Genomic DNA, 12,341 nt, shown 5'->3' on the forward strand with positions numbered 1-12,341 from the left:
CTGACAAAAGAATTTACAAACCCAAAATCTGTGTGGCAAAAAGGGATTTATCGACACTGAGAAGACAGCTTGCTGGGAAGACAGCCTTCTTAGTGGACAGGGAATAAGCAAAGGTAGGTTACACTGAGAAGATAATATCTTTACTAGTAGGTATGGTCATGTTTAGGCTATCTTCAAAGATTCAGGGTTGAGTTGTCTTTTATTAAGTGTCTGAGACTTGGGAGATTCAATTCAATTCAAAATTGAATGAGATTACTTAATTGGGAGTTTGAGTCAATGTTGACAATACCCCAGGCCTAGATTTCCAGTTGAAAAGAGATTACTTATTTTGGTAAGGGCTCGTCTGGGACCATTTAACTTGGGAAGGGCATTGTCTGGGAAAAGTGTGCTTTTCCCAGGGGAGAGCTTGAGACTCCGAATCACCCTTCCCCCACAAATTAAAGGGACATAGTTTACATCAGCCTGATTCAACACCCTATTGTACAAAAGAGGAAAAATAATTTCCAAGGCCCTATAGCTACTTAATGGCATGAACTATAAGATTCAAACTCAGATCTTATAATTTTAAGTCTAGGACTCTCAGTACAACCCAGATAACCCAAAACAAGCCAACTAATAATAGTAATAACACAAAGCAATCACCATCAATATAGTTCAATCTTCGTGAATACACCTCAATCACTCCCAAGACAACATAACCATAGTCAACTACATTAAACTCAGAAGAAAATAGCCCCATACAATATAACTACATCCTATATTCTTGGAGTTATAGAAAATTTTTCATTTAATAGATACCATCTATCTCTCATAATCTTCAGGGAGGGGCAGGCAGATTGTGATTTTAATCTATTGCCTGCCAAGGTTTCCTAGGCTCAGAAAAATTCTCTGCTTAAACCAGGAATGTAAGAGAATGGTTATTTTCCCTTCTAGTTAAGTTTCTCACTGATTTTATCTAAACATTCCGTTGGGCAGATCCCTCCTCACTTCTTTTATGATATCCCTCCCCCCTTTTTTTTTCCACCTCTCCCTAGGCATAGATATCTCTTCCTTGTGTCAGAATGGAGGGCTCTGCATGGACGATAGGATGTTCCATTTCTGAAAGTGCCCACCTGGGTTCCAAGGCAGCTCATGCCAGGATAAAGTAAATGTATGTGAGTTGAGGCCCTGCCAGCGGGGCTACATGTTTGACGCGTCCCAATGGGTACTTCTGCCAGATGAGAGGGGCTGAGGTACAAGAAAGATTCAGGGAGCTTAGAGGAGTGGGAATACAGTCATATTGATGCAGTTCTAGTGGTAGAGAACTGAGGTGTGAGAATTGATGTGAGAATCCCCTCTGGACTCAGCACAGGTCCAATGTGAAAAGAATTCAGGAACCTGAAATGTTAGTGGCAAGCAAGGAAGTTTTATTTTTCACTAAGAAGCTCTCTCTTAGCACAAATCTCTTAATGAGGAGATTTGCAAAGAATGTGTTAACAGAAATTTATTTTATGAGCAAATCTTGGGGCTGGGGGCAGTTTGAGCTGATTATCAGATCAAGATATCCCAACTGAATGAAATCACTTTGAAGGCTTTTTCAGAATCTGGAATTTCCTGAATGAGGATCTGGCAACCAAAAAGATCAATGGAGGGTGATTTGCCCAAGAGCTCCAGTTGAATGATGCTGCTTATCTTAGGAAAAGGCATTGGAAAATATGCCCCCTCCCAGGCTCACCCTGAATCTCCCTTCTTTTACAGATAAAAGGAAACAGTTTCAGAGTGACTGTTTTACAGATTAAAGGTGACACAATTTCAGCATTCATCCCAGTCAATATAAGGAACAACAAAGAGATGTTTGATCTGGGAGAAGACCTTAAGTTACAGAGTTGGAATAGTTGAGTGTTGAAGAGGGGGACAAGGAAATATGTTACCTAAAGTTTAGTTGTATAAAACAGGCATGTGTTTGTATGTTTTGTCATTATAATAAGATGAATGACTTAAGACTAAGTCTGGATCCCGAGTTGAAATTAATAGATGGTGATAAGTTATGTTGAGTGAACAGAAGAATAATTGAGTTGTGGGGATATATAGGTAAAAATTATTTTATTTTAGATCTGGAAAGATCCTCAAAGATCACCTTAGTCCAAGTCCTTTTAATCTATAAATAGAAACAGGCCAAGAAAGAATAAAAGGGAGTTGCTCAAGTTAACAGTAGAGCCAATATTATAATTCAAGACTCCTTGACTCAATTCTTAGTTTGGTGCCTTTTCCATACACTCATTTGTTAAACTGTTTTTAATCACGAATAGCATTATTGTATTGAATTTTGTGAAATTGCATTGAGTTATGTCAAACTGCATTAAATTATATTTGGTTGTAGTGATTTGTGCTGGGCTAATCATAGATTCACATTCCCTACCTCAGCCTGAGCTACCCTCCTGACTCCACAGTGTGCCCCTGACTATCATGAACAGAACTGTTCAGAGGTGGATGCTTGTCAGTCTCAACCCTGCCATAATCATGGCATCTGTCCTTCAGTCTCTGGTGGCTTCCAATGTTCCTCTCCCCCAGGCTTTGTGGGACTCCTTTGTGAGGGTGATGTGGATGAATGCCTGGACTAGCCTTGCTATCCTGCAGGCACTGTGGCCTGTCATTCTCTGGTCAATGGATATTGAGGGCAGAAGTCAAAGACAGGGAGACTGGAGTATGGATATCTTTGAGATACAACTAAAGAGTAAGAGAGAGCACAGCTGTAGAGTACGGGCTAGCTCCCTGGAGGGCCTCAGGGTCAGCCAGAGTCAGGATAAATTAAAATCCTTGGTCTTTGGGGAGAGAAGTGAAAGATGCAGGTAAGCAGAATCCTGGATTTGGGAGTCCAGAGTCACCAACTTCTCTCCTCCTTGTCCTGTGGCCAAGTGCCTCTGCCTCCTTCCCTCAGCCCTCTAATCCTTGCCTATGATGAACACCAAGAGCAAGCACCCACAGTGAGAAGAGCCATTTTTCCAAACATGTGCTAATAGAGTCATTGTCTCACATTGAATAGGTAATTAGCCGTAAGTGCTTGGTTGTCTGATTCGAGCACACCTTTTTGGAGTTTCAGCCCTCTACACAAAGCAACATCTCCTTCCATCCATCCCAATCCACTGCTGGGCTTCCTTCCCCTACATTCCACAATCCTTCTCTTCTAGGGAAGGAGACTTTGCCCATACCTCTCATTTCCAGCAGTAAATAGAAGAGAAAAATTTAAAAAGAAGTGTATGAAACACTGATTCTACACACTGGGGGCCATCCTCACATTCCAGGTCATCAGTGTGAGAAGCTGGATGCTTCCATGGTGGGACCAATGAAGTTATTGTTGGAAATCACCTTGGCTTCATGTGTCACTGTCCCTTACTTCTTTCTCCATTGCTTCAGAGTCATTTGAGGGTATCTCCTGCTCTTACTTGAGTCCAATACTATCTTCACCCAGAGGGGGCTGACATCTACAGGAGGCAGGTTTCGTTTGTGGTCGAGGCCTCCTGCAGAAACCAGAGGCCAGCCACAGAGTACCATGTTCCCGATGCCTTCTCCGGATAAGTTGGAAGACCAGGAGGCTCCTCAGAACTAGGAGAATCATCCCAGCCATTGGGGAACAGAACACAGACCAGGGAAGCTGAAGTGCTGAGGGTGCTGGGGAACAGAAATGAAGTCTGAATCAGATAAAGATCCAGGAAGGCATACATGAAACAAATGTATCTTTTTAAGGAAGCTGTATGTAATACAGAGTGTCTAAACAGATAAACAGAGAAATCGGGGTTAGTGGGAGGGGCAGAGAATCAGGGAGGGAGAAGAATCTCTCTACTGGCTATTCTGAGATTGTAGTCATTTTATTCCTTCTTGTGTAGGCATGAGTAAAATGATGTTCAACAGGTAGTTCTGGGAAAGGTGATAGATGAGTGTGGGATAAGATGGTTGAGAATCTGTGACTGGTCTAAGATGGAGGGAAAATTCAAGAGAAAATTAAAAGCTGAGGGTGATGGCATCTACATGTGCCTTCTTGCGGATAGGCAACTATCAGGGGCCCAACAGCAGCCATTGCAGCTAGGAAGTAGAGCAGAAAGCCTGGGGGGCAGGAGGGGCAGAATCACAGCAGGATGAATCTATCCCCAGCACCACCATAGATCTGTATGAGTGGAACCATAAACCCTTAATTATTTGGGCACTGGTTAGTTGTCCCCTTCCCTAGCCTACTTTTTCTTAATCTTCCTTACCCAGAAGAGAAGGTGTCAGTCTCTTTGCTGAACAGGTGTGTGTGGGGTACTGTTCTTTCATGTTGTGGTTGTTCCTATTTCTGTGAAGCTCTTCTTCCGTTTGTGGTCCAGGGTAAGGGTATACTATCTCTCTGCCTTTTTGGTCCCCTGAGGCCAGGACCTGGGTTTGGCTGTTATGTTACCCTTTCTCTCCCCCAGTGTTCCTCATGAGCAAATTTGGGGTGTCTCACAATTGCAGCCATCAAACAGACACTCCTAAGTGTTGCACTGTGGGTGACATTGCCCATCTCTGAAGGGGAACCAGCATCAAGCATGGAGAGGACAGCCCTTCCGGGGATCTGTGATCCCCAGGGAATAATCTCCCCTATCCCAGGCACCATCGGGACTACTGCAGTCAGGATGACTGGCCCCATCTCCATATCGGCCTTTATATTCCTCTGCCTCTGATGTTTGGCATCAGGGTCCCAGGAACCCAGGGGGGCAGGAACAGTAGAAACTAGAGCTACAGGGTCCTTTTCTCCATGGGACTCTATGTAGCTGCCATCGTGTAGGCAAGGGGAAAGAGATCTACAACCCCGAGTGACTGGAGGAAGCAGGCAATCAGGACCCCCATAGCCTTTGAGGCAAACACAGTAAGGGATAGATCCTGGATGGGAAAAAGATAGACAGAAGCCCCGTGATGGCAGTGGGGGGAGATACAGGAAGGGACATCATGGAGGCATGTGGGACCTTCAAAGGGGGGGGGGGGAGTTAAGACTAAGGACTCTGGATAGCTCATTCTCTCTTTTAATTTTATAATTATAAAAAAATTTTTGACAGTGCATATGCATGAGTATTTTTTTATAACATTATCCCTTGTATTCATTTTTCCAAATTTTCCCCTCCTTCCCTCTACTCCCTCCCCTAGATGACAGGCAATCCCATACATTTTACATGTGTTATAGTATAACCTAGATACAATATATGTGTGTAAATACCATTTTCTTGTTGCACTTTAAGAATTGGATTCCAAATGATGGACAGAAATAACTACACCCAGAGAAGGAACACTGGGAAGTGAATGTAAATTGTTAGCACTGCTGTCTATCTATCCAGGTTACTTATACCTTCGGAATCTAATACTTAATGTTCAACAAGAAAATTGGATTTACACACATATATTGTATCTGGGTTATATTGTAACATATGTAAAATGTATGGGATTGCCTGTCATGGGGGGAGGGTGTGGTGGGAGGGGGGGATAATTTGGAAAAATGAATACAAGGGATAATATTATTTTTTAAAAATTACTCATGCATATATATTGTGGGAAAAAATTCTAAATTTAAAAAAAAAAAAAAAAAAGAATTGGATTCCAAAGGTATAAGTAACCTGGGTAGGTAGACAGTAGTGCTAACAGTATACATTCATTTCCCAGTGTTCCTTCTCTGGGTGTAGCTGATTCTGTCCATCATTGATCAATTGGAATTGGATTAGCTCTTCTCTATGTTGAAGATTTCCACTTCCATCAGAATACATCCTCATACAGTATTGTTGTTGCCGTGTATAATGATCTTCTGGTTCTGTTCATTTCACTCAGCATCAGACCATGTAAGTCTCTCCAAACCTCTCTGTATTCCTCCTGCTGGTCATTTCTTACAGAACAATAATATTCCATAACCTTCATATACCATAATTTACCCAACCATTCTCCAATTGATGGACATCCATTCATCTTCCAGCTTCTAGCCACTATGAAAAGAGCTGCCACAAACATTTTGGCACATACAGTGGACAGCTCATTCTCTATGGAACCTTTTTTTGTTTTTTTAGGGCTTGATAAATTGTTTTATTGACTATGTAAATGTAAAATAGGGATATAGAAAAATGCAAATAATACATATTAAACTTTAAAATTCATTTTGTGTATAATTTGTTTGAGAATTGGTTATTAAACATTTACCAGCACACCCCTGACATATTTACAAAGCATATGCATGGGTAATTTTTCCAACATTGACCCTTGCAAAATCTGTTGTCTATAGAACTTTTTTCTACTTCCAAGGCAATACTTGTGATCAACTCACATTTTTATGGTACTCTTTTAAACACTAACCTTGTAAGGTGAGAGGTAGGGAAGGTTTTATTATGTTCACTTTACTGAGAAAACTGAAGCTTAGGAGGTCATGTGACTTGCTTACTGTCGTCACACTGTATTGGTATCAGGATTTAAGCCTATTGGAATTTGTCTCCTTGCCCCGTGATTTTTCTGATGCATCATACAGCAACAATGTCAAGAGTTAGAAGGGACCTAAAGGTCACCTGACCAACTTCCTTATTTTATAGATAAAGAAGGCAAGCAGATAAGATGTGTAATATATGTAATATAGATAGTATGTACTATAGATAAAGAAGTGTAGCAGATAAGATACTGGACTCAGGCACCAGCTATATATGGTCGAGTTTCAACTTCAGTACAGTGGAGGTAGTTAATAATACTTGCTTCACAGAGCAGTTTTGAGGATCGAATGAGATAATATATGAAAGTGCTTTGTAAAGCTTAAAGTGATACATAAATGTTCATTATTATTGGTTGCAGAGCTGAGACAAGAACCCAGACTTTGTCACATAGCTTTACTGAGCCCACATTCTAATTATCACCATTCACTTGTTCTTGATGTCCTGACGCCTCCACATTTTAGGCATATATGTTATATGTATACACATCTATGATACTGACTCCTGAACGCTCTCGCACAAGTCCTTCCCTGAGGATCTCCTCTTGTGCCTCTTTCTGGTAGTCCCCTCCTCCTGTAATTATGACCCTGATCTCCTTGGTTTTTTACTTTTTTTTTTTTTTTTTTAGTAGAAGTGACCAAGGTAGACTGTGGGATGAATGGGATTTGACTCGCCACGGGGCAGTGACACATGAAGCCAAGGTGATTTCCAACAATAACTTCATTGGTCCCACTATGGAAGCAGGGCTGAATCTTGCAAGCACCCGGCTTCTCACACCGATGACCTGGGAATGTGAGGATGGCCCCCCCGTGTGCAGAATCAGTGTTTCATACACTTCTTTCTTTACTTTTCTCTTCTATTTACTGCTGGAAATGAGAGGACCACAACCATAACACTCTTACTCTTTTATTGTTGTTCGCTTGCATTTTTTTTTTTACTCGTTTACTTTCCTTTTTGATCTGATTTTTCTTGCGCAGCAAGAGAGTTGTATATGTCTACACATATTGGATTTAACATATATTTTAGCATATACAACATATATTGGGGTTGCTTGCTATCTAGGGGAGGGGGTGGGGAAAGGAGGGGAAAATCTGAAACACAAGGCTCAATGTTGAAAAATTATCCGAGGGGCAGCTAGGTGGCGCAGTGGATAGAGCACCAGCCCTGAATTCAGCAGGACCTGAGTTCAAATCTAATCTCAGACACTTAGCACTTCCTAGCTGTGTGACCCTGGGCAAGTCACTTAACCCCAGCCTCAGAGGGAAAAAAAAGAAGAAATTATCCGAGTACACGTTTTTGAAAATAAAAAGCTTTAATAATAATAAATAATAATTACAAAAAGTAAATTACAAGGCATTTTGAGGGGGGAGCAATCTTCTCGAAGGAAACAACTTTAACCAAGCCTTAAAAGAAGCTACAGGCAGAAGCAAAGAGGAAATCCAGGACGAACAGTCTGAAGAAAGGCCCAGACACAGGATACGGATTATCATATTTGGGGAGATTGTAGGAGAGCTTGTCTAGAACAATAGCACATTAAAGAAAATAATATGAAATAAGTCGGGAAAGGCAGGATGGAGAAAATCTGTAGAAAGTTTGAACTATTAGGCTGAGAACAATTCTAGTCATTGGTTCAACGATTCCCTAAACAATTTTCGATAATTTAAATTATCCCTTCTAATTTCCATTTTAAAATTGGCTTAGAATCAGGGTACATTGCGCCCATTCCTTTTCCTGCACCTCCACAATCTTCCACCACCCCGCATTTCTTATTTAATTTTATCTTTGCTTTTCCTATTTTTAAGGTATTAATAACTGTTATTTTCAGTCACCTTAACTACGATAAGATATCTATCATAAAAGGGTCATCAGTCACAGAAATTATCAGTAGCAAAGGTATTTTTCAGAACAGGGCTGTAACTGACACAGACTGAACAAGGACGCCTTGTTCCTGTCACAGTCTCCATCACGATGATTCCGTGGATCCCAAGGGCGTCTTTCATTGCTCCGGGAGCCAGGGAGCGGGCGCGCGGGATGGTCCGGCCTCAGAGAGCGGGTCTGGTAACACCCGGACCGACTCTCCCTGCGCCGGATCCAGTACTGCGCTCCACCCAAGGTCCGTTTCGGTTGGATGGTGAGGGTGAAATCAGCCAGAGCGGGGAGGAAGTGCAGGCTCGGATAAGGGATAATTAAGGCAGCCAGACGTCAGCGTCAGGCTTTCCCTAAGGGAAAGGTGAATCCGGGGAGCAGACAGTCTGCCAGTCCCATCAGCGGGGAAAGCAGTGGGAAGGGAAGCAGGGGAAAGGGAGGGGGGGTGATGGAGAGGAGGGGGGTCCCTATCTCCCCGGCCACAAAACAAAGCCCCATTGTCTCCGAAGATCTGCACCCGTGCCATCTCCACGGCAAAGCTTCCCGCTCCTGACCAGCAGAGGGCGCCCCAAGCCAGCTCTAGCTGTCCCCCTAGCCCAGTCCTGAGAGAAACTTCTCGCAGACAGCTACCCCCAGGGACTCGAACCCGCCTCCGGAACCCTCCCTTTGCCTCCCTGCCTGGCGGTGAGCAGTGCTCCGCCGCCAATGCCCTCTCCAGGTACGGGCAGACGAGGGCGCTCAGGACCGCAGTCAGACAGGGCCAAGTCTCTTTTTTTTGAGGCTGGGGTTAAGTGACTTGCCCAGGGTCACACAGCTAGGAAGTGTTATGTGTCTTGAGGCTGGATTTGAACTCAGGTCCTCCTGAATTCAGCACTGCACCACGTAGGGTGACGTCTCTTAAAGAGGGGGCAAAGTCCAAAGGGCGGCTGAAAAGGGGAAGGGGAGGAAGAGGCGGAATGGGGAGGAGGAGGAGGAGGAGGAAGAAAAGGGAAAGGAAAAAGAAAGAAGGGAGAGGAGGGGGCAGAGAAAAAAAAGTCAGAGAGGAGGAAAACTGGGCGGAGTCAACACGTGACGTGGGGAGACGGAACGTCTAGGAGGACTCGCGCCTCCTGGGAGTGCCCTGCCCCCCCTCCACTCTACGCAGCTCTTCCGGACTGCCCGAGAAGGGGCAGTGGAAGTAGCTCGGGTGCTGCAGGACCAGGCCCCAAGACGCTGCTGGTCAGCGAGGACACGGGGGCCTGCTGACGCTCCTGGAAGAGGAAGGGCTTCCAGAGTCCGGCCCTCTTTGCGTCACAAAGCCTCTCAGGATGGTGACAGGACCCGGAAAGCGCCTTCCGGCTCTCTAGGACGTTACTTGAGGGCGGGGCTTTTCTATGCGGCCGTATGACGTCGGAGGAAGAAATAGAAGCTTCCCCTCCCGGCCGAACAATGTCAGCGAATGTGACTCGGCATTGGGGCGCGGCCTGTCTTTGTAGCGGGAGCCTCTCCGGAGGCGGAGATTCCCCCCCTACGCGGCCTGAGGTGCCCAGCTAGCATGCGCGAAGCTCGACCCTGTCCTAGGTTACTACTGGATCGGCCCTGCGAACGACGAAAGTGAACTACAGTCACCCGGTCTTATGATTGGATCCCCAGAACTCCGGATCCCTCCCTCTTTTGAACAAAGTTCCTCTATCCTCCTGTGTACCCAAACCTCGGAGTGATGCGCTAGGCTAAGCCGAGAAAGTACTGGGGATAAGGTGGGGGTGGGTAGGGATCTGATGGATGCTGAAAGCAGCAGTCTGGGGACGACCCAAATTCTAGGCCATGAGGCTCTAGTGCAGGGAAACCCCCACAATGGAAATAGAGGGATGTGCCTGCACCTAAAATAAGTGTTCACCCCCTTGACTGAACAATACTTTCCCTGAAATGGGAGAGAACCTCAGCTATGCCTTTCCTGCATTAAAATGGACACTGTATTATCCTTCAAAGGGAGGGAGGGGGTGCGCAATACCATTATCACCATTGCCACCCCCCAAAAAAGATTAGGAGCCTGATGAGGAGCAAGGAGCAACAGAAAAAGGGACAAGCAAATCCCAAATACAGGGATGCTGGGAGACCCCAAAACTGGTGTGAGGATTGCCCCCAAAAGAAAGAAAAACAAGATATGAAATTGTTTTCCCTGTGCAGATGACTTCCCATGGGTGCCTGCCTCTGGAACAGTTCAAGTTTCTCCCCTTACCCTAGGATGAGATCACTTAAGGATGGAGCATCCAATCATGTCCCCTCTATCCATAATGAACTAGATTCTGTTATCTCCTAATAAAGCTAAGTAGAGAAAGTGAGAGCGCATGACACATAATTGGAGTGGGACTTCTCACATGCTCCACCTCCCCTCCAAAAAAAGGAATGAATATTTCAAATGCTTGTAAAAAAAAAAAAAAAAACAACAAAACAACTTTGGGGTTCCCACAGAGAATCTGTCATTTATGGTCACAGCAATTAGATGTAAAACTTCTCAAACTATCTTCTTAACTCAATGGAGGAATCCAAATGCCACCTTATTCTTTGCTGACATTCCCTAATACAAATGCACAGTAGCCACTTAAATAACTAAAGGGCAGAAGTTAAGAAATTTGAAAAAAAAATTAGTATCTCTAAGGAGATGTCTACTGGTGGTCTGGCATTATAGTCATCTTGTTCAGGAATGAGAAACTACCTAATGCTTAGTAAAGCAGGGGTTCTCAAACTACAGCCCGCAGGCCAGATGCAGCCCACGGGTTATGGCAAATGGAGGAGACAGTGTGGGTTTTTGTTTTTACTCTAGTCCGGCCCTCCCACAGTCTGAGGGACAGTGAACTGGCCCCCTATTTAAAAAGTTTGAGGACCACTGGCTTAGAATCTTTGGGAAACTGAAAGGCTAGACATTAGGAAAACACTCACCTATGTGTCCTAGGCATACAAGTCCATGAAGTCACATCCTCCATCATATCTCTCAGCGCCAACCCTGCTTATAACAGTTTTCTCTATTCAAGAGATCCACAGGAGTTATTACATTTCCTCATTCTAGTTTCCTAGTCCTCAATACTGAGAAGTTGCCCCTGCCCCAAGACCTTGATCCTTCCTAGTCTTGACTTTCCAACTCTTTGAGGAAAAAGATCATCCTATTTTACATTATATATCTTTGTATTTTTAGCATGGAGTTTGAGAAACAGGATCATAGGATGGTAGCCAGTAAAGACCTTAGAAGAACCCTAGTGCCATTATTACAGAATAATAGATCAAGAACTGAAAGGCACCTCCGAAGTTAGTCCCAAAAACACAAGGAAGTGAAAGGACACACAAGTCGGAAGTTAGATTTGAACATAAGTCCTATAATTCCAAAAACCATGTCTTTCCCCCATACTATGCTGAAGAAACTTAAATGGGTCTGTGATTTCAATGATGGGAAATCCCTTCAATAAAATAGGCCATCCATGCACATCTTCCTACTCTCTACTACTCTTGTTCATGCCTTCTACGTTTGCCACAGAGTGTCTCCCAAACATGTTGGACACCATTCTAGTTTCCTTTTAACATTGTGAGACTATCAATGAAGTGTGTAGGTGCCCAGTAGTTAGCCCATCTTACCATCTCAGTAACCCACTCTTATTTTGAATGGATTACATGTTCCCACCTGCCATGTGCTTCTCCATTGTTCTTTGAAACTCATTTTTTAATTCTTTGGAAACTCATATCATATAGCTCACAACCATACAGCACTTTTAGAAACTGGTATTTAAAAGACAGGAGTTTGTTTCAAAAAGAAGCTTCTGTTGAAGAGACTGCAGAGTTGTTCTACCAAAATACTGCATTTATACAAGTTGTAAATACTTATGATATAATCAACTGATATAGAAGCTTCTCAGATTCAAATTCCTCACTCAAGTTGGAGGCATCCATTCACAGCAGGAAGTTCTGACCCAGAAGAATTTCTGGCAAGTCACTTGGTCTCTCAGAATCTCAATTTCCTCATTGGTAAAACTGGCATAATAATATTGGCATTCCTATTTC

Source organism: Sminthopsis crassicaudata, chromosome 4, assembly GCF_048593235.1.
Source record: "Sminthopsis crassicaudata isolate SCR6 chromosome 4, ASM4859323v1, whole genome shotgun sequence".
Classification (NCBI taxonomy): domain Eukaryota; kingdom Metazoa; phylum Chordata; class Mammalia; order Dasyuromorphia; family Dasyuridae; genus Sminthopsis; species Sminthopsis crassicaudata.